At 38.1% G+C, this 22,635-nt stretch overlaps 1 protein-coding gene across 1 annotated transcript in view; it reads left to right on the top strand.

Annotated features, from left to right (window-relative positions):
• Positions 1–22,635, top strand: part of GPC6 (glypican 6) — a 1,127,407-nt gene that overhangs the window by 347,440 nt on the left and 757,332 nt on the right. The gene's annotated exons all lie outside the window — the stretch shown is intronic.

The following is a 22,635-nucleotide window of genomic DNA, read 5'->3' on the forward strand; positions in this document are numbered from 1 at the left end:
TGAAGGGTCCTGGGTTCGATTCCTGCCAAGGGCACCTACCTCGGTTGTAGGCTTTTCCCTGGCCCAGGCCCTGGTTAGGGCACATGCAGGAGGCAACCAATCGATGTGTTTCTCTCATATCTATGTTCCCCTCTGTCTTTCCCTGTCTCTTCCACTCTCTAAAATCAATGGGAAAATATCCCTGGGTGAGGATTAAAAATAATAATAATAATAATATAGTAGAAAGCAGAAATGATATTTCTTTTCATTGTGACCTATAAAATGTAGAAATTGCCTGGGTTCGGTTTTCTTGCTGCCCTCTTCCTGCAGTTGGGAGGAAGGAATGGGGCTGACTCTTGCTCCACTCCTTTAGTCCAGGTATCCGGACTAAAATCTGTGTCTGGGCTGTCCCCATCCTGAGGAACCAATGAGAGCAGTGGGTGAGAGGGCTGTCTTTTCGTGGGCCAGGGCTTCTAGTTTGCCCGTGTCCTTTGGGGTTCTGTTGAGCCCACCCTGAACTCAAATCCTTAAAGCAAAGTCCCTGGATGATTTCCAGTTTTCTTTCTTGGGAAGTTGCACAGATGGTGATAAGAAATTGAAAAGGGACAGCAGGAGAGGGAGGAACCAAGATGGCGGCATAGTTAAACAACTAATCTGCTGCCTCACACAACAATTTCAAAAGTACAACTAAAAGACAAAACGTCTACCACCCAGAACCACGGGAAAGCTGGCTGAGTGGTAGATTTACAACTAAGGAGAGAAAGGAGCACAAATGCTGAAAAGCTGAGGTAGGGAGGCGCACGAATTGGGCTGGCGGTGGGCGACTGGGTGCGCGGCTTTTCTTCAACCCAAAGGGAGACAAGCTCCCGATCACTCTGAAATCCAGTTTCTGGGGACACGCGGGGGACCCAGGCGCCTACAGGGAGAAGCTGGACTCTCGGCCATCGGGTGGGAAAGTGAGAGTGACTTTTCTGCAGAGGTGTGCCCAGCAATCATTGTTTACTGCACTGGAGCGAGGGGTGCAGGGACTTGGAAACGTGGAAAGGCAGAGATGGCTGCCAGCAGCCATCGCCATTTGCCACGCCCCAGCCTAGTGACGCCCTGAGACCCCGCCCCGCACATTCTACAAACCCGCCCAGGCTCCACACAGTGGCTTTTGCATATAAATGGCCTGTTCTGTGGCAGCTTAACCAAATCAACTGAAGCTCCAGTCAGACTGCTCCAAAACTGCCCAAGCAAAGGAGGAGAAAACTAGTTCTTGCTGTAGCTCCTGCTGGGGGACACACAGTACGCAAGGGTACACCAAGAGTGTCCACCTCAAGTAACTGGGAGGCTGACCCGTTGAACCAATAGGACACCTAGTACACAAAGCTACCCTACCAACTCAGGCAAGCAGAGAAAATGAGGAGGAGGCAAGGAAACAGATCACAAACCAAAGAAATGGGGGAGAACAAGCGACTGGTTATAGAGTTCAAAACCACGGTTATAAGGTTTTTCAAGAATTTCATGGAAAAGGCCGATAAATTCAATGAGACCCTCGAGGATATGCAAAAGGACCAACTAGAAATTAAACATACACTGACTGAGATAAAAAATATTATACAGAGACCCAACAGCAGACTAGAGGATTGCAAGAATCAACTCAAAGATTTGTTATACAAAGAGGCCAAGGACACTCCTCCAGAGAAGCATGAAGAGAAGAGAATTCAGAAAGTTGAAGATAGTGTAAAAAGCCGCTGGAACAACTTCAAGCGAACCAACATCAGAATTATGGGGGTACCAGAAGAAGAGAGAGAGCAAGATGCTGAAAACCTATTTGAAGAAATAATGAATGAAAACTTCCCCCACCCGATGAAAGAAATAGACTTACAAGTCCAGGAAGTGCACAGAACCCCAAACAAAAGGAATCCAAAGAGGACCACACCAAGACACATCATAATTAAAATGCCAAGAGCAAAAGACAAAGAGAGAATCTTACAAGCAGCAAGAGAAAAACAGTTAGTTACCTACAAGGGAGCTCCCATACGATTATCAGCTAATTTCTCAACAGAAACCATGCAGGCTAGACGGGAGTGGCAAGAAATATTCAAAGTGATGAATAGCAGGAACCTACAACCAAGACTACTCTACCCAGCAAAGTTATCATTCAGAATTGAAGGTCAGATAAAGAGCTTCACAGATAAGAAAAAGCTAAAGGAGTTCATCACCACCAAACCAGTATTATATGAAATGCTGAAAGGTATTCTTTAAAAAGAGGAAAAAGAAGAAGAAAGATAAAAATTATGAACAACAAATACATATCTATCAACAAGTGAATCTAAAAGTCAAGTGAATTAAAAATCTGAGGAACAGAATAAACTGGTGAACTTAATAGAATCAGAGGCATAGAATGGGAGTGGATTGATAATTCTCAGGGGGAAAGGGGTGTCTGTGTGGGGAGTATGGGAAGAGACTGGACAAAAATCATACACCTATGGATAAGGACAGTGCGGGGGGGGAGGTAAGGGAAGAGGTGGGGTGGGAACTGGGTGGTGGGGAGATATGGAGGGAAAAAGGAGAAACAATTGTAATCTGAACAATAAAGATTCATTAAAATAAAAAAAATAAAAAAATAAAAAGAAATTGCCTGGGTTCTAGTCCATTTGGAACAATTGGTGAGCAATTGACTTGATCTCACATCAATCTGATTTGGCAGTTATTGTGACTACAACCCTCAGTACTATAAAGCTGTCAGTCTCATTGGACATTTATGTTAAGGTGTAATAGACTTTGCTCCCTTCTCAAATACTTTTTGATTAGATAGAAAATTATTAGAAAGTATTTCAGAACTTCAATATTCTCTACTACCATCTATAATAATAAAAGTGTAATATGCTAATTAGACTGGACATCCTTCCAGATGACCTTCTAGACAAAGACGGGGCTGCAAGGGAAGCCCGGGTCCCGGGTGCCAGAGGGAAGCTAGTGCCAGCAGCCAAGGGAAGGAAGGCCTACTCTTGCACGAATTTTGTGCATCGGGCCTCTAGTGTTAACATAAATGGTATTTTCTTAGTGTATCACTATGTTATTTTTCAGAAAATATTTTAAAACTAAACTACAAGGTAAATATGTAAATAAACCCAGAAAATAAAGCATTACATGGTTAGAGACTTTCTGTATTTCTGTCCCAAATGTGATATATGTATCCCAAAATTATTAAAATAAAATGAATATATTCATATTGCCTAGTTGTTGAGGACATGGGTTCAGAAGTCTGGGTATAAACTCTCCCACCATTTATTTGGCGAATTACTTAACTTTCAAGAACCTCTGTTTTCTCATCTTCAGATTGATTATGCTAATCGCAACTAGCTTCTTGGGCTGTGATGAGGAATAAATGAAGTGACAAGGAAAACAATGGTTGACGCATAGTAAGCCCTCAATCAATGTGAGCTGTAGTTATTGTCAGTATCATATGGTTGCAGCCTGTATTCCCAAATAGTAAACGAAATACATCAGTCAGTCCACAACTTATTTTTCAAAGGAAAGAGCATACATAATCATTTGATTTTTATGCCTTATTTATTTAGCCTAAAGAAAAGAGTGCTGTAGTAAAATATTAAAAGCAAAGAAAAATGTGTTTATTGAACCATGATACATTTTGTATATAAAGTTAAAATAATTACCGAAAACAGAACATTTTCCTAAACAGAGTGAAGAAACTTGTCATATGTGTTTTGTTTTTTCTTTTATCTTGTTCATCATTTTCTTATTTCCTCTGAATATGCTTGGCTTGATGATCTGTTTTTATGCATACAATTGCTTCATTATTTTAACATCCACAATTTAATAATGTATTATCCATCATGATATCAGGGGCATGAATAAGGGCACCAGTTCTCCATGTATTTCCATTTGCAGACTCTAGCTGATAACAGAACACAGATTCAGATGGTTAATAATATTTTATAATTTTTGTTCACTTTTAAAATGTTCTTTAAAACTCCATTTCCTGAGAAATCAACATGGGCCAAGAGAAGTTTCCCATGTTAGATTCTTGACAGTATGCTTCTTAGAATTTAACCCCACCAAGATTTTTTTTCGCAACTAACAAGAGTCATTTTGTTTACAAAAAGCAATCATGGGAATTATCAAATAGTCTTACAATTAGCACAACTGAATATTACTGGTTAACATCTCATCCTGCCGGAAAAGTACTTGATCCTATTAAGAAGTGCTGAATTACAACATCTGTTGATTTCTACATTGATCCCTTTTGTTGAGAAGATTAATGCTATGATTTTTTAAAGTCACATTCTTTCTTAAGACATTGAATGAAAATGATAATTAACTGATGCCAGGTGGTTAATGTATCCATCATATCTCCAGTGCGGATTTTGGTTTTTCCTCTCTCCCTAAACACTGCATTGCTCATGGGCTATTTGAGCAGTAGCCAGACACATATTCTTATGTAGATTACACACCATCCTATGCAGTTTCCCTAAAAAAGACAATTGTTTATCAGATGGTGGTTCCACTGAAATATCTAGACCAACATTTTATGTACAAGGACCTCAATCCACACATTTACAGGATATCCTGTGAGACATGGGACTATTAACAGGGGTATGGTCTGAGGACAAACACAGCCCTGGTTTTATACGTATCCCTCGACTTTCTCTCTAAGCCTGTTCATTTATCAAATCTGATCCTCAATTTCCTCATATATAAAATTAGGAAAGGAGAATAAAAATACATCATATGACCATTGTAAATACTGAGTTAACATAGATGGTGTGTTGTATCTGGTACACAGTAAGTGCTCAATAATAGCCACTAAACTAAAGAAAATTCAAATTGGGAAGCAGCAAAATCCTGATTTTTATACAGGCCTGTCTGGATGTGTGAACAGGATCATCTCAATAGAAACGTGTGTGGGTATATACATGTGCAAAAGTACATCAGATGTATTTTAATTGCTTTTATCATTTAAGTAAGTTTTCTCTTTACTCTTTTAAGTTTCACTTTGTCTAATGAAATAGGTACAAATTTGTATTAAAATTTCTGTCAGAAAAACTGTTCTCTTCTCATTTCCTTTTCAAAGCACGAATGCAGGTAATTGGCCCATTCTAAATAAATTAATAATAATAACAATTTGAGTTATGTGATCTAGAATATAAATTCTTAATCAGGAGAATATAATGAATTGGGTGAAGAAGAGGATGTATTGAATATTTTAATGAAAACTTATCAGAGGTGAGCAAATTATAAAATTAGTTGTCTTTATTAACCAGGGGGTAGTTGTTTATATATTGCAATATGTGCCATTACATTACTGATAACAGTATGTTCTTTAAACAGAAACAATTGCTTGACACTTTACGTTGGGAGAAAAAACCATATTTGGTAGAAAAACCAACTTAGTTTCAATGGTTAAGATTCTGATTAGATGACTAAATATTTTCTCAAGTTGCCAGGGTCCAAGAAACAGATTACAAAGGTAAGAAAAGGTGCTTTTTGTTAATAATACACAATGTTAGGTGGATTCTTCTACTATAACTAGGAAATGCACAGGCAGGAACCATAATATATAACATATCAGTCATTTATTGAAATAACAAGCGTGCCCTTAATATACCATTTTATGAATACCCAGAGATTAAAGAAACATAAACCACAATTCCCACAACCAATCTGAGAACACATTTATGAGGTATGTAGGGCTAGTCATGAACTTTCAGCACTGTTAACTTGCTCCCTATTTTTTTGAATCATAAGTAATTATTAACTTTATTAAAATACCTATGATCATTCTCTAGTGTGTGATCACTTGACCAAAAGGAAATAGCACATCATTGTCAACTTCCATAGTTTGATTTTTCCCCCCAAGATGTATTGAAAGTTTTAACTTTCTTTAAACTGCATTTACTTTAAAAACTTATAATAATAATCTTACATTCAGAATGAGACTGTTTAAAAGCCATACCATAATTAGAGTCATATGTAGGCCACAACAGAAGCACATTGAGGATGGATGGGAGGAGGACATGAAGGACAAGAAAGTCCTTTAGAAAGCTTAGTGAGGAAGCTTGACTGTTTATAATGGCTTATCAAATAGTTACTACTCAATTTTTACTTAAAGAAGTTGTAGAGTTATAAGGAAGATTAGAGATAGAGTCTAGGAGCTTTCTATAGTTAGCAAGGTAAACCTTTTTAAAGTTGTCAGTAGCTCCGGGAGGGGGCCTGGGTCTGCCTCCGTCATCACTGTGACCTCAGCAGCTAGAAAAGTGCTTGGCTCCAGGAAGTGCTCTCTAAATATGACTTGGAACAGATGGCAGGGGAGACATAATGTAAGGAAGCTAAAGAGCAGCAGGAGCAGGCTCAGCACAGCTCTCAAGTGTGTATGTATGTGTATGTGTGTATGTGTATCATGCTTCAAATATTTGTATGAACTATATTATACAGGCCCTTGAGTAGTACCTTCCTCGGACATGTGAGCTGACTTCTAGGCACTGCAATGCCACCTGAAAATCACTGAGTTAATCCCTTCATTTTATGTATAAGAAAATAGAGATCAGATCTGGTGGGATCCCAAGTCTCAATATGTATTTATTTATTTATGTATTTATTTATTATTTATTTATTATTTTCACCGAGGATATTTTTTTTAATTCTTTATTGTTTAAAGTATTACATACAGTATTACATATGTTTTCTTTTTCTCCCATTGAACTTTCCCCAGCCACCCTCACTAGTGTCTGTGTACATTGGTTATGCTAATATGCATACATACAAGTCCTTTGGTTGATCTCTAACCCCCCTCTCCCCTGCCTTTCCTCTGAAGTTTGATAGTCTGTTCAATTCTTCTCTGTCTCTGGATTTATTTTTGTTCATTAGTTTATGTTGTTCATTATATACTACAAATGAGTGAGATCATGTGATATTTATCTTTCTCCTACTGGCTTATTTTGCTTAGCATAATGCTCTCCAGTTCTATCTATGCTGTTGCAAATGGTAAGAGTTCTTTCTTTTTTTACAGCAGCATAGTATTCCATTGTGTAGATGTACCACAGTTTTTTAATCCATTCATCTGCTGATGGGCACTTAGGCTGTTTCTAAATCTTAGCTATTGTAAATTGTGCTGCTATGAACATAGGGGTGCATATATCCTTTCTGCTTGGTGTTTCTGATTTACTGGGATGTATTCCTAGAAGTGGAATTACTGGGTCAAATGAGAATTTCATTTTTAATTTAGCAAATATTTATGGGACTTGAAAAATAACATTCTTATGGGTCATTTTGTTTTCAGGGAAATTATTCTAGGAAGAGAAATCATAAAAAGGAATGACATATAACCCATTCATTGCAAATCTTTAGGATTATTGCACATGGTGTGATAATTTATGTATTAAAATTTATATGAATTTCTAAAGTGAGGTGTTTTATTCTATACATATATATTTAATAATGTTGTAATTAAACAAAATACTTGATGCCCATTTAGTGTTAAGACAAGATTTCAACTTTACACAAAAATTTTAATCTTAGTCTGGTACTCTAGGGAAAAAAAAGCAAAAGAATATACACATGTGCGCGCGCGCACACACACACACACACACACACACACACACACACCCTCCAGGGTAAACCAGCCAGCCCCCACCCGTGCACCAGGCCTCTATCCTATCTAATAAAAGAGTAATATGCAAATCGACCGTCACTCCAACACACAAGATGGTTACCCCCATGTGGACACAAGATGACCAGCAGGGAAGGGCAGTTGGGAGGAACCAGGCCTGCAAGGGAGGGCAGTTGTGGGCGATCAGGCCAGCAGCGGGGGGGCAGTTGGGAGGGACCAGGCCTGCAAGGGAGGACAGTTGGGGGCAATCAAGCTTGCAGGGGAGGGCAGTTAGGGGTGACCAGGTCGGCAGAGGAGGGAAGTTGGGGGTGACTGGGCCTGCAGGGAAGGGCAGTTGGGGGGGACCCAGGCCTGCAGGAGAGGGCAGTTAGGGGCAATCAGGCTGGCAAAAGAGCAGTTAGGCATCAATCAGGCTGGCAGGGGAGTGGTTAGGGGTGATCAGGCTGGCAGGGGAGTGGTTAGGGGTGATCAGGCTGGCAGGCAGAAGTGGTTAGGGGCAATCAGAAAAGCAGGCAGGTGAGCAGTTGGGAACCAGCAGTCCTGGATTGTGAGATGGTTGTCCGACTGCCCGTTTAGGGCCAATCCTACTGGATTGGAGAAGGTGCAGACTGTGCTGAGGGACACCCCCATGCACGAATTCTGTGCACCGGGCCTCTAGTTCATTATAAAAGGTAATAGAATCAGTAATTGTACTGACAAATTTTGCCCTGGTCAGAATTTCTCAATGAAATCAATGAGCCTCACATACTCATCTCAATTGGAATTGCCTCCATTGTATAGGGCTTAGGAAAGCAAAGCAAAAGTACTTTGATAAAATGTGTAATTAGGGAGGCAGAGATCAAGGCTTTAAAGAAAGGGCTTAGTAAAACAGATGTCCAAGGAGCCTTAGTAAGCCCAACCGTCTCTAATTACACTTTGGCTGGCAGAAGGTTGAAAATTCAAGCCTGGCACTACTTGCTGTGTTTTAGTTTTAAAATGACTTGCAAATTTATCATGCTTCAAATATTTGTATTAACTATACTAGGATTTTATGAAAATGTTTCAATATTAGTACTGAAACTGCAAAATGTCGGAGTATTTTTTAAAATGAAGAGATACAAGGATTTATGTATTTTACTATGAACAAGCAATTAATTACCCATATTGCATCCTTTTGAAAGATGGCTGTTTTATGTAATATTTTTACAGGGTAGAACTTGCATTGTAGGAATATGAGTTCAGTTGAGAAATCGCATTATCTGAGGAATTGCTTAAATGCACCAAATATGTGGAGAATCATTCTTCTTCCTGTTTTCCCTCTATTTCTTTAGATCAGTGATTTTTCAACCCTTCCACGTAATGGCACACATAAACTAATTACTCAAATTCTGTGGCACATCAAAATATATATTATATTTCATATAATATTGTGTGTATTACATAATATATATTTTTTGTGTGGGTCTGACAAAACATAGGTATAATTTAGATTAACACACACTGGACAGCTATTGTTGTGTTGGCTGTTGACATTTTTTTAATTTGACAATCTAAGGGAAAAGAGGTCAATGTCCCTACTAAATGATCAGGTGTTGCATGTTTTAAAAATTCTTATGGCACACCGATTTAAAATCATTGCTTTAGACATTGACTATATGAGTTATTTTAAAACAAAACTTTATTTTCACAGCTCTAAAACTGAATCCACATAGTAGATAATTACAGAACTAAGGAAAAGTCTGTGTTTCTTAAATGTTTTTATAAAACTCTCATAATTTTTAATGCTTGTATCTTATGGTTATAAATACAGGAAGATTTTGGCATGTATGTGTGCTTTTTATTAAAATTTAGTTTATGTTTTCATAGTATAACATTTTTTCTTTTAATATGTCTTTAATATGACACAATTTTTGTATGATTGCTCAATTATATATTAAATATATCTCAACAATTTTCTTTATATCTGTGATAATGAGCAGATGATATGTTTACTTATACCTAAGATATGAGTCCCACACTTAAAGATTTCCTAAACTACTGATTTTTCATGCTACTTAGACGGCTGTTAAACCTTTTTTAATGCATAAACTTTTGTGTAGAATGTTTTAACCTACTTTTTTTTTTTAATCTCCAAAGTCAGTCAAGATTTTTATCGAGCAAAATATATTACATCCACATTCTTCTCTCACTGGGATACCCTTTGTCTAGCAGGAAAAAACCAACCATTTTAATTGTCACTATTGAATCAGTGTTGACTGATTAACACATTGTTCTCATTGCAGTGTATGGCTAACTTATAATTAACTGAAAATAATTCAGAGGTCTTGCTTGGCTTTCAATCAAGTGAAGTTCTACTTGAGACAGCCGTGGTTGACATAATTTACAATGGTAATAATATCACACTTTAAATCATATCAGTTCATTTCCTTTTTGGTATTTTTCTTTCCCATTAAGTTCCATTTCTTTAACTATAGAATGTCCCTAAACCACATCTGTGTTAGTCTAAGTCATGAGTAAACTTTTTAAAATAAAGTGTGCAAAATGTGTTTTTATTTATTGAAAAGATGTTTTCAATTACCATTAAGTCCATTGTTGGTCTAATGTTAGCAGCTTTAATATTTGAAGCTGTACTCTGGAAACCAGACACCCATCCAAATTCTAAAAATCAATAGATTCTTCATGTTATTGTGGTTTTCCAAAACAACTGTTGATTACCCAAAGCAAAATCCTTTTGATAAGCAAAGGGTTGGTCTGAGTACTGGGAGTGGGTTAGTCGCTATTTTCTTTAGAATTAACCAGTCTCCTCCTTCCCATCCCTCTCCTACCATCTTAAATCTCTTCTTCATACTCCATAGACAATTGCACATCCTGCACCTGTTTGGATGAGCCAATGTTGTTTTGCATCTCACTGGGCTGTGCTCTATGATATCATTTTCTCCCGTATTTGGTCAATAAGGGTTTATTGAATAGTTGAATTTCCTGTGCCTATTTCTTTATTTCAAGCTCTATCCAATGAATAGAGAATTCCCTCAGTTAGAGCGGTGATTAATTTTAACAAAGATTTATTTCTTGCTTATGCTCCATGAATAGGATAGGCTCCTCAGGCCAAAGAGGGTGAGGTTGGTGCTATGTTTTCCATAATTACTTCAGAAGCAGACTGCCAGAGGCCCCATCCATGCTGTGGTATCACTGTGTTAACACTCTCACGGCTCATCTCAAGAAGGGAAGAGAGCAATAGAAAGATACCTTAATTTTTGTCGTGGCCTAGCAGTGATCCGTGGAAACTTACAACCATTGGCTGGAACTACTGATAGGGCCTTTACCTCAATACAAGGAAGACTGGGAAAAGTAGGGGTACATGGAATATTTTCTGAATCCTACTATCTGACACATTCCTTGAATTTTATAACAATAAACTCATAAAATGAGGGTATCCCTTATTAAATCTTATGATAGCCATTTCTCCCAAATTTGGTTGTTAAAACCATAATTTGGATATGTCCCCCAAAAGGAGAATCCGTGCATGTACCCCAAACCTATCAAATTGGAATTTCTGGGTAGAGGATTGGGAATTCGGTGTAACAAGATCTCAATATGTTTCTTATTAGACTTCCAATTTGGAAAAACAGTGTAAGCTTGCTCAATGGACAGTACCAGACTTAATGAAATAAGTGCTTTTATAACTGTGACCAACCTTAGGAGGGTGACCTTGTCAAACTCTGGAAATAAGTTGCACACTTGTACACACTTCTTGCTGGGTCACACAATTGTACATGTCACACTATAAAATAATTCTCACAAATATTTAAAACGCTATTAATTGCTAAGATTTGTTGAGAACTTATCATGTACCAGGCATTGTGCTGAAGTTCTTAATGTTGAACATCTCACAGAGTGGTCCTATGATGACCACCATTTGATAAGTGAGAGATATGAAGCTGTAGAAAGGGTAAGTAAAATTTTTGTTCAAGGAGTCAGGAAGAAGAAACTGATAACCTATATGTTAAAGAGATACAGAATGAATTTTAGCCTCTCTCTCTCTCTCGCTCTCTCTCTCTCTCTTCCCAACCCCCCCCCCCCCTCTCTCTCTTTCTCTCTCTCTCATGTTCACTCTTCTCTAATCAGAAACTAGAGTGCTGCATGACTTTTCTGAATGACCTCCCTGCTTCATCCCCTAGCTTCAACCACTGGGACTTTTTATTAGTATTTATTACAGGAAATACATTCTCACATTTAATATTTTTTGAATTAGTGCCTGAGTACAATGTACTTAAAGTGTCTCCCCCCTTTTCTCTTCACTATCTTCCAAACATAGATATAACTTCTCTGAGCACAAATGTGGGAAATTGCCAGTATAGTGACTGTTCTCCCACTGGCCTTGTGTGATCTGAGAGTTGGCAGTGTGTGAGCTAATGGGAGACCCAATAACTTGCAACACAGCAAATGTGAGGAGCACTCTTAAAATAATACATCTCATGGGAAGAAGCAGATTGCCTCATTTTAAAGTACATTTGAAACACTGCGGGTTTGAGGAGATTCTAGTATTATTGAAAGAAAATTTTCATTTCAAAAGGACGGCTTTGTATGTCTTGATTTCAATCTGTGTTATCATGAACTTGGTTTCTCACCAGAAGGACTAAGCTATTTCATTATGAATGAAAATGCAAGATTAATAAAGGAGGCTAAAAACCAGGATGCTCCTGATTTTCCTTTGAAGGCACAAAAATTATCTTTCACAAAAAAGAAAACAAAGCAAAAAATAGCAGGTGTGTAGCACTTAGAGAAAAACCACATGTGTAAAGTCACACTCACATAAATAACAAATTATGGTAATGAGCCTCTTAATAGCACCTGATACCCAGATGTGTAGAAAACCAGCCAAATCTCACCATAGAAGGCTTAACAAAAGATGTAAATCAACACATCGGTAACAGTTACCTTTGCAAAGTAGTGCTTTTAAGTAAGCCAAGGACTTAGAGTTGGCTATATACAAGGGGAGATAAACCTATTCATAAGGAATAACTAAAAGCTAAGGGTTTCAAGAGTGAAAATTGAATCCTGGAACTGAGATTATGTGATAGCATGTAAGTAGTTCAATGACATGTGGATGGAGGGAGACTGAAACTTGGAGGGAAAGTGATTTTGGCAGAATGTTTTCCATAACTTTACTTGTCCTTTGTGGTTTGTAGTTAAATAGCTTAAACAACCTGCTCAGAATTTTCTTTATTCTGTAAAAAATAAAGTGCATTGGGTGAAAATTTTAGGGGAACAATAATATATCATCTACCAGTATTCAACTATACTTTTTTTTCATTTCACTGTAACTATATATATTAGTATAGTGAGACAAATGTAATAAGAGAAGGATATATTCTTGCAATCAAGATGCAAGTGAATCTGCTGTTCTTCTACTCTTCCCTAGTTTTCACTAAAGAATGTAAACTTCAAAATAGGTTTGTTACATCTGCAACATTAACCTGAGGGTGATAAAGAAATCATTAAATGGCATTTTCCTAGCTTAGCTACTGTCTTTAGGAAATGGGGACCATCGGATGTCTAAGATCCTGCTGGGCTAGGAAGCCCTGTGCAGGGGGTGTGATTCCTACCTCCGTTATGTTCTCAGGTCTTTAGACGGCCAATTCCTTGTCTTATGGCCTTTTACTCACTCATTTTGGAAGCTTTTCTCCTGCCTCCTTGTTTCCTGGTTGCAGACCAGGTGGGCTGGTTGTCTCTTGGCCTGCACCTGGTCTCCCTCCAGATGTGCAATGGCCTCCCTCATTTCTCCTCCTCATGCTCTAGCAATGTGTCTGGAAGGTCAAAAATAACCCCCTGGTGGGGGAATGAGTAAGCCTGGATTTTATAGGGAATGCACTGCTTCCTTCATGCTTAGGATCCCTGTTTCCTTCACTTCACCTCTGATTAATAATATTTTCCTAAAATGTAAATACCATCAGTTTCTCTATCATGCTTGTTTTGAAAACATGCTTATGGTTTTTTGTTCCAGCATGACCGATATATCATGGGGAAATTTGAACAGAATGAGAACTTTGAATTTGCTTATACACAATTTCATTTGCTAGAAACACTGACTTCAATATAGAAAACTGCACCTGGCTGAATGGTACCCCATAAAAATTCGTGTGCAGGCACCCACACACATAACCACACACCTGTACCTCAAATGTGGACAAACTGCAGAATTTGGCAGACCCAGCGAAAAATGTAAGTGTGAGATTCCTGGTTCCAAAATTATTGAGAATTTCAAGGTAGCCACAGCAGAGCATTAAACACGCCGTGCCATCTGGAAGCACGGACTTATGTGACTGCACACCAGTCACCAATCCAGGTGCCTACCCTGCCTCCAGCATCTACCAGCATGCAGTTGTGTTATGAGCCACATCCTATCCATGCATCCTGTTTCACCTTCACCTCCAATTCCTGGTAACCCTCCTTCCACCATTTACAGTAATTCAAAGCTACACCCCTTCTCTTTTAGCTCTCCCATAAACTCCAGTGCTTTTTCAAAGTAAATGCCTTATTTATGAAAATCTCAGTCATTTAACATGTGTTAACTGTGCTGCGATTACTTGGTTTCTGTCATTTTCTATTGGTCACTGATGAAATTTTTGTGCCTTGTGTATCTAACTCCGTTTTCCTGATAAGCACTGTGGTTTTTAATCAAACAGTTTTGCACAGCAGGTGTTTTTTTTTTTTTTTTTGATGGGGCACATATTTCACCTCATAGCAGAATTGACTGTAATTATGAATAAAATGCATATTTTTTAAAAAATATTTCTCAACACATAGGTTTTTATTGTTAATTGAATAATTAAAGGGATGTTTTAAGAGTTTAAAATTCTGGTGGACATGTGGAGGACTGAGGTCTCAGTGTTGCTGTCTACATTGACGTTGCCTCAAATAACCTGCTTTGCAGCCCATCAACATGTTCTCAGGCCACAAGAGAGGTCCTTCCCCCCACAGCTGAGTTTGCATTTCATTATGGAATTGTAGATCTGTTTCCCAAAACTCCAACCAATAAGTTATTGGATCATGTGAATGTGTCCAAGGAAATGAGAGTACATTTAATCAATTGTTTTGGTTCTTCGTGTTTAGGTGGGTAGATAGTTGGAAAGCAAACAAATAAGTGTGGAAAACTGAACCTTTTTAAGGGCAAATCAATCAGAACAAGAATTTATGTTGCAAAAATGTAAAATGAGGAGTTTGCTTGCTTAATCCTTTGTCATAACAACTTGCAAAAGAGAGTTTGGCAGAGAGGTGGAAAATAAATATTTATACTTTTAAAGATGCAATACAACATTAGAAAAGGATTAGAGAATAAGAGAGCTTGATGGTAACCTAGAGGCTCTTTAGTTCAGGTACCTCCTTCCACAAGTCAGGAAAGCGAGGTTCGAGGTTACTGAGGTAGTGCTTGGCTGAGGTGGAGCCATAGCCCAACTCTACTGACTTCTAGTTTGTGTGTTGGTAACACAGTGGTGCTGCCTTTGGATAGCTCATGTGGAAGGTGGAATGCTTTCCTTATAAAGGTATATGATCCATGTAAACATGATGCTAAGTAATATGAAAGATTTGAACCTGAGTTGTGATACATTTAGACAGGCCACCTAATTTGTGGGGTCAATGCGAAATGAAAATGTAAGGCCTCTTGTTGAAAAATTAATAAGAATTTTAAAACAGTGACAACCTAGCTTGAAACAAAGCATAAAAACTGTAAGTTTGGGGCCCTGTGCTAGGGCACTGATCAAACGCACATGACCTTGTATACCTGCAGACACATACACTGAAGTCTCTTTTTTTGGAAATCCATTCTCATTCTCTCAGACCCTAATGATAAAGGACTAATTATAAATAGTCCATGTGTTTTGGTGTTAAGTTTATTTATTAATTCAAAAAATAGTTAGTGTCTTAATGTGCTAAGAGATGAAATGTGGCAGGGAATGGGTTAGACAAGAGTCCTTGCCTTCAGGGAGTTCACGCTCTGGTTTAGGAATTAAAGAAAAAATAAAGAAATTAGGTAAACTATATAAAATGATAGTGATAGTTGCTAAAGAGAAGATAAGAATGGAGAAGGACATAAGAAGTAGAAAGTGGGAACTGAGATTTTAGGCAGGATAGTCAGGGGAGGCCTGAGTGGGTAAGTATCTGAGGAGGTGTAGGATCATGTGGGGGTCTGGGAGGAAGAGCATTTCAGACAAAGGAAATAGCTTGCCCATTGGAACTGAGCCAACAGCTGGCAATCCAGTGAATAAATGAGGCGATAGGAGAGAACCTCAGAGGAATTATAGAATGACCTGGGACCATGGCCAGAAGCATTCATGCATCCTCACTCAAATGCTCAACCGTAGCCATGGCCTATGCTCTCCGGAGGTGTGTTTCCTCTTGTACTAGCTAGCTTCCTCATCTCGTCATCTATAGAGGTATCTTCTCTCTGCCTCAGTTTCTGCTCCTGCATCTCCCCAGCTGTTTTCTGTGTTGTAAATTTCCAGGCTCATTTCCATTTTAGATGGCAGTGGCCTTTCCAGTGTAATTTCAGGGAGGAGAGACTTCTTTCTTCTCCTTCATGACCTCAGCCACATGAGCATCGCCTATTCTATGCTAAAAGGGACAGGGGCTGCCAATGTGCACCTTTTCATAGGGGCTGTAGGTGGGGGACTTCGCTTGGTAAGTATGTTAATATTTTTCAAATATTTCTATAGTGTTGTGGGGGGCTAAGATGGGTGCTGAGTCTTTGCAGTTCATTGTGATAGGGTTGTGCAATTGGGACCAGCTGTATGTGGTCCATTAGTTATACCTGCATTTACATTGGGATTTTTAATAGTGAAGTGGAAAATGTTCTGGTCAACAAGTCCATTTGGATTTTGGACCAAGTTTAATTTCGCCTTCCTGCCTTTCCTACGGCCTAAGGAAGGAGAATCAGATTTTAGATAGAGATATTTAAATGAGGACATCAATATAGGTTTGAAAGAAAATTTTAATGGTATCATTTAGATAAGACAGAGATTTTAAAGTAAGTTTAAAACATATCCCTTATTGAGTTAGTTTTGGGACATAATTTTTAAAGCAGCAGTATTCAAAATATTCAAAGCAATTTTTACGGAGGAGCATAGAAAACAAAGATAATATTTTAAAAATGGGATTCGCGATAGAGACTAGTGACACAATTATAGGAATGGGGCAGAGGTAGAATGATCAAATAAAGAGGTAGTTAGGGGCAATCAGGCCAAATTTGGGGAAGTTATTCCTTGTTATACAAGAAAAATTTACTGGACTTAACATGAGATATAAAACTACACTTCTTGCCAGAAAAAATAATCCTACTTTAAAAATCATAATTATTTATCACCAAGAATCCATTTACTTCCAATGACTTGTTAAATCTGGCTAGATAGTCTTTGAGTTTTGCTTAGCAGAGGTTAAACACACAGTCTGTTTATGTAGATAGTAATTCTGGTAAATATACTGAAAATTTGAACAGCATTTCTTGCTACACTTGGACATTTTGAGGTCTCTCACACCATCTGGAAATTCTTACTGCTTTATTTTGTTTATTGTTATTTCTTTCTTATTTATTTATTATGCCTATTAGAAAAATAGACGTGCATATTTTTTGAATAATCAGACTTACAATATTTGTAAACACAACCATTAAAAGAATATGGCAACAAACTAGTGCATCTTTTTATTCAAAAGATACAGAGGCTATGCCTAAGTAAGCTACTGAAGTAGTCTAATTTTCAATAAAATATATTCTATTTTTCATGATTCACAGTCAAGTCATACATTTGATCCAATGCAGTTAATAGGAAGATAGAAAAAATTAAATTAACTTGCAACATTACATATTGTCTTTGATATGTAGTACATTGCCCTGACATTTGGTTAAAGATATAATAAAACATGTTTTATATCTATGTCTAAAAACTCAATTGGTAAAATTCAATAAATTCCACTATTCAAATACAACAATAAATGAGACTACTCTGCTTAATCATCTACATATGGAATAGATGTGCCCTTGATACACGCATGGGAATATAATAGTGATAAAAATAGAGTACTGCTTTTCTTATCCCCCTTTGCTTTCTTGATCAGGAAGAGGAGATATTACCACTTTATCTCTTCAATACATGCCTTCTATTGCATCCTATATAATAAAGAGATAATATGCAAATGGTCATCACGCCCTCATGCCGTCACACTGTACAGCTCAGACACTCAACACTGGGGAGAGAGGAATGGGGGCCAGCCAGGCACAAATGAGCTCACGAAAGAGGAATGGGGACCAGCCAGGCTGCAGCCCAGGAGAGGAACAAGCCACTCTCCCCGCAGTCCTGGGTACTAGTGGCTGTGCCTGTGCCTGCGGCCCAGGAGAGGGACAATCCCCACGCCCCAAGGTCCCCGCAGTCCCGGGCCCCAGCAGCTGTGCCTGTGGACCAGGAGAGGGACAAGCCGCCTGCCCCACAGTCCTGGGCACCAGCGCCTGCAGCTTCAGCTCAGGAAAGGGACAAGCAGCCCGCCCTGTGGTCCCGGGCACCTGTGGCTGTAGCCCAGGTGAAGCCACCCGCCTACGGTCCCCTGTGGCTGCGGCCAGCCCAGGTGAAGCCAGCCCGGGTCCTGGGTGACTGCGGCCAGCCAGAGGGAGGAAAGCCCAGGTCCCAGGTGTCTGCGACTGCCTGGAGGAGGGAATCCTGGGTCCTGGGTGCAGGGCGAGGCAGACGTAGTTAGGGGTGATCAGGCAGGCAGGCAGAGGTGGTTAGGGGCAATCAGGCAGGTAGGCAGAGGGGTTAGGGGTGACCAGGCAGGCAGGTAAGCGAGTGGTTAGGAGCCAGCGGTCCCGGAATGCGAGAGGCAGTCAGACATCCCCCAAGGGATCCCGGTGGAGAGGGTACAGGTGGAGCTGAGGGATCCCCCCCCCCATGCACGAATTTCATGCACCAGGCCTCTAGTTGTAAATAAGAAACCTGAAGCATAAGTATCTGCTACTTTGACTGTAGTATTTTTCCTAAACTTTATAAGCCTCCGTGATCTTACCTATACATTGGTACTTAATACACAGGGTAATTATGAGAAATAAATCAAATGATGGCTCTAAAGGAGACAATATTAGGTTTGACCACAGCCAGCACAGAATAAGTTAGCTCTTATTATCATTAGTGTATTTCCACAATTTACTGGGTTCTTTTGAATGATTGAATTGGCCATTAGTCCAATTGATTGTGAATGTGGCACAACTTTAGTTACTTAAGATACTTCGTATTCAGACTGTCTTCTCAGTTCAATAATTCTCAACAGGTTTCCACATAGAAACCAAGTTTCAGGGAGTCAGCATTATGTAGTGAGTAAAGCATGCTATGGGTTGAGATTGCAGAACTGGTTGTTAGTTCTACCGATGTCCACATTTTCTGTATATAGAATTCTCATCTATATAATGAGTAAAGGATCACATATAGTTCTATTTTAATTCCTTTAATTCCTGTGGGAGTGCACTGACCACCAGGGGTCAGCTCCTGCATTGAGCGTCTGCCCCCTGGTGGTCAGTGTGTGTCATAGCAACTGGTCATTCCACCATTCGGCCGATTTGCATATTAACCTTTTATTATACTAGTATAGGATATTTTTTCATGAATTTATCTCTTCGAACTGAGCACCAGTCCCAAAGGGACCTAAGTCTTGTCTTGACTCTTTGTGTATATGCCAAGGTGTGTCTTCTCCATAATACCTAATGTGTTTTTTCCAATAGAGAATATAGTAATTGAATAATAAATATTTGCATTGATTTTAAGTACTATATATAAATGTGTATTAAAGATACAAGTGATTTTCAGTTGGAACAGTTCACTTTAGTGTGGTCCTTGGGATATCCTTGGGTAAGTATTATCAGAAATTCTGTTTCTTTGTCACATTAAGAGCCTTCTCTGGTGTATTATTGTGGAAGCAAGGGCAGGGGGAAGGGATGATTTGACATAGCATCTCTGATTCCAAAGTGTTTGTCTTGTCTGCCTTCATAAAAATTAGAGACAAAAAGATGGCACTGTAAGTTTTAAAATATCTGATTGCCTGAAATAAGATATAGAAATATCAATTTATAACTTATGTCTTTGAAAATCTTTTATCAGTGTCTCAGTTTCCACATGGGGACCATTGGATATCATGAGTGTTAAATCTGAAGACATGAGATTTGCAGTGTCACTATCAGTATTATTAAAGTAAGAAAAATAAGTGCTTCTGAAATGGCCAAGTCGTGTGTGTGTGTGTGTGTGTGTGTGTGTGTGTGTGTGTGTATGGGTGCATAAATGCACATATATGTACACTATATACAATGATATATCCACAACACAACCACATCCTTTCAGTACCACCAATATCTTTCTCAGAAGTAAGCATCCTTTTTCTAAACAAGTCAGATTAGCCTTGGCTAAATGCAAAGTCATTTGCATATTTAAGCAGCCAAACATCAAAGGACTACTTATACAAATATTGTTAACACCAAAAATATTTAGTTCTGAGTTTATAAGTCAGAAAGCAAAAATATAATGAGCCCTTCAGGTCACATCAAGTATGGACACATTTGATGGGTGATTAAAATTTGTGTTAACAATTTTCTATAAGAATTTGGTTTTCCAAAACTGTTGACTGCTAAGATATTTCCTTTGCCAATTTATAATTTGGTGAGTAGCTTTTCTTACATATTTGTTGAACTCTGCATTTAATGTGATCACATGGGTCAGACTTGTGAGCACTGATTATGCTGTAAATTGACTTGGGGAAGTAAATAAGAATGTTCCTTCAAAGTAATTGAGTTTTGCAAATGAAAGACAGCCTTTTTAGATTCATGATCCTAAGATACTGTTCCTATTGTAGATTTCACATTTTTCCCTGACCCAAGTTTATAACTTTCCAAATAGCTCTTTTTTGCCATTACCCAAAGTTTGTTTTTTTCTACTTCCTCCCACCACCAATAGAACAACAACAACAACAACAAAAAACACCTAAATTAAAAGCAACAAGAACAGACAGGAATAGAAAGGTCAGAGAGTAGGGTATGAAAGAAGAGCAAATCAAGTTATGATTTCCAGTCCTGTGAGGATTTTAAATTCATGTTTTGAAATTTTTCAGCCCATGGTGCTGCTGATTTCTATAGTATTAGAGAAGAATTGCAACCCAGGAAGTCTTTAATCTAGAGTTAGGACTGTGCAGTTGAAAGAACCCATAATTTCAAATTACTAAACATATGTTTCCCCTGCTTCCTCTGGTTATAAAAGGGTAGTTTATAAATGAAGATGCAAATTATTGTTTATTCATGATAACATTAACATACTACTTGGTATATATTTTCTAAAATGATCTAGTAAACACATACTTCACCACACTTTCTCTTACTCCCATTCAAAGGTGACACAAGGACTGCTTTCCTGTTTTAATTTAATTTTTAAATTACTAAGACTGATCTTAAGCGTGCACTTATTTATTTATTGACATGTTTTAAAATTGATTTTAGAGAAAGAGGAAGGCAGAGGGAGAGAGAGAAACATCGATGTTAGAGAGAGCATCTATCAGTTCCCACCATATGTACCCCAACTGGGAATTGAACCTGCAACCTGGGTATATGCCCTGACTGGGAATCATACCCATGACCCTTCGGTGCATAGGATGATGCTCCAACCAACTGAGCCACACTGGCTAGGGCAAACATGCACTTTTTATTTTCAGACACGAAATACCTTAGAAAATGGAATGGGTTTTGATATATTTGTACCTAAATTAGTGTTTCAAAAACTGTCAGGACACCAATTATCCTTGTTCCAGAAGAGACATGACCTGTCCCTTTTTTCAATTTGACAATCTCCTATATGTCCTCATTGGAAGATGCTGTCTACTTTAGTGAAACAAATTATTTAAAAGTTGACAATGGTCAATAGTTTCATAATCACTTATAACTCTTAACAGTTACACTTTGTGTTCATGTTCGAATTATAGAAAGTCCTACCAAACAGTGGCTTAAACAAATGGGGGGGATAAGGATATATATGTAATACCTTAATGAACAAAGAAAAAAATTAAAGAAAAAAAACAAGTTTACATTTTATTTTTTAGCAAGAAGTCAGAATGTTTTCAGTTCCAAGCATATGTTTTGTGGCTCAGATGTCTGGTGAATGTGTTTGTAATTTTATTTTTTTCTCATAGATACAATGTGGCTTCTGAAGAATTTACTATCATATTTGAGTTACTAGAAGTATGAGGAGGGAGAAAACATAGTAGGAAAAGGAAAGGAGAAGGAAGAAGTAGCATCTATGCCAGAAACACAAAGATTTTTCTCTAAAATGTTTAGCAAGCTTTTACCTGCCCCTTATTGGTCAGAACAGTATCGTGTGGCCACTCTTAGGCAATAGATAATGGGAAAGAAGTTTTTTTTAATTTTCTATAGTAAAAGGAAGGCAAAGAATGGCAAGTAAGGACAATCTTGAGTACTACATGAGCACAGTGAAGCACAGAGGCTAAAGAAAGCTGTTTGACATCATAGCTGGTTCAGTAGGAATTCTCCATCATTACTAATAATACTTATTCAAAGATAAACACGTGTTACAGATATATTTGTGGGAGAATGTTCAGTTTTCTCACATCTGAATCTAGATGAACTTAGCATAATATAATTTTTACTTAATTCTATCTTCAGCCCTATCTTATTACCCTAAATTACATACAAAACCTGAAGCCATTGTGAATTGCCTGTTTGTAGAAACATCCTTACTTTTGCAGAAATTCATTAATTTATATTTATATAGGCTCAGAAATTATGGACTTTTCTTAATGTGTACACTTTGTACCTAGAATTTTCCCGTGGCAGAGAGGACTTCATCATGAATTAATGAGCTTCTGGTTATTGCAAATGTCCCAACAGAAGGCCAGGGTACATATGAGTGAGATTTTTATTTAGAGTGGAGGATGGATCTCTGAAGTTCATCACAAATAGTATGAAACATAAAAAAGACTTAGAAAAATTATAATTGCAAACACGGGTTGAGATTTGTACCAGAAAAAAA

Source organism: Eptesicus fuscus, chromosome 8, assembly GCF_027574615.1.
Source record: "Eptesicus fuscus isolate TK198812 chromosome 8, DD_ASM_mEF_20220401, whole genome shotgun sequence".
NCBI classification, from domain to species: Eukaryota; Metazoa; Chordata; class Mammalia; order Chiroptera; family Vespertilionidae; genus Eptesicus; species Eptesicus fuscus.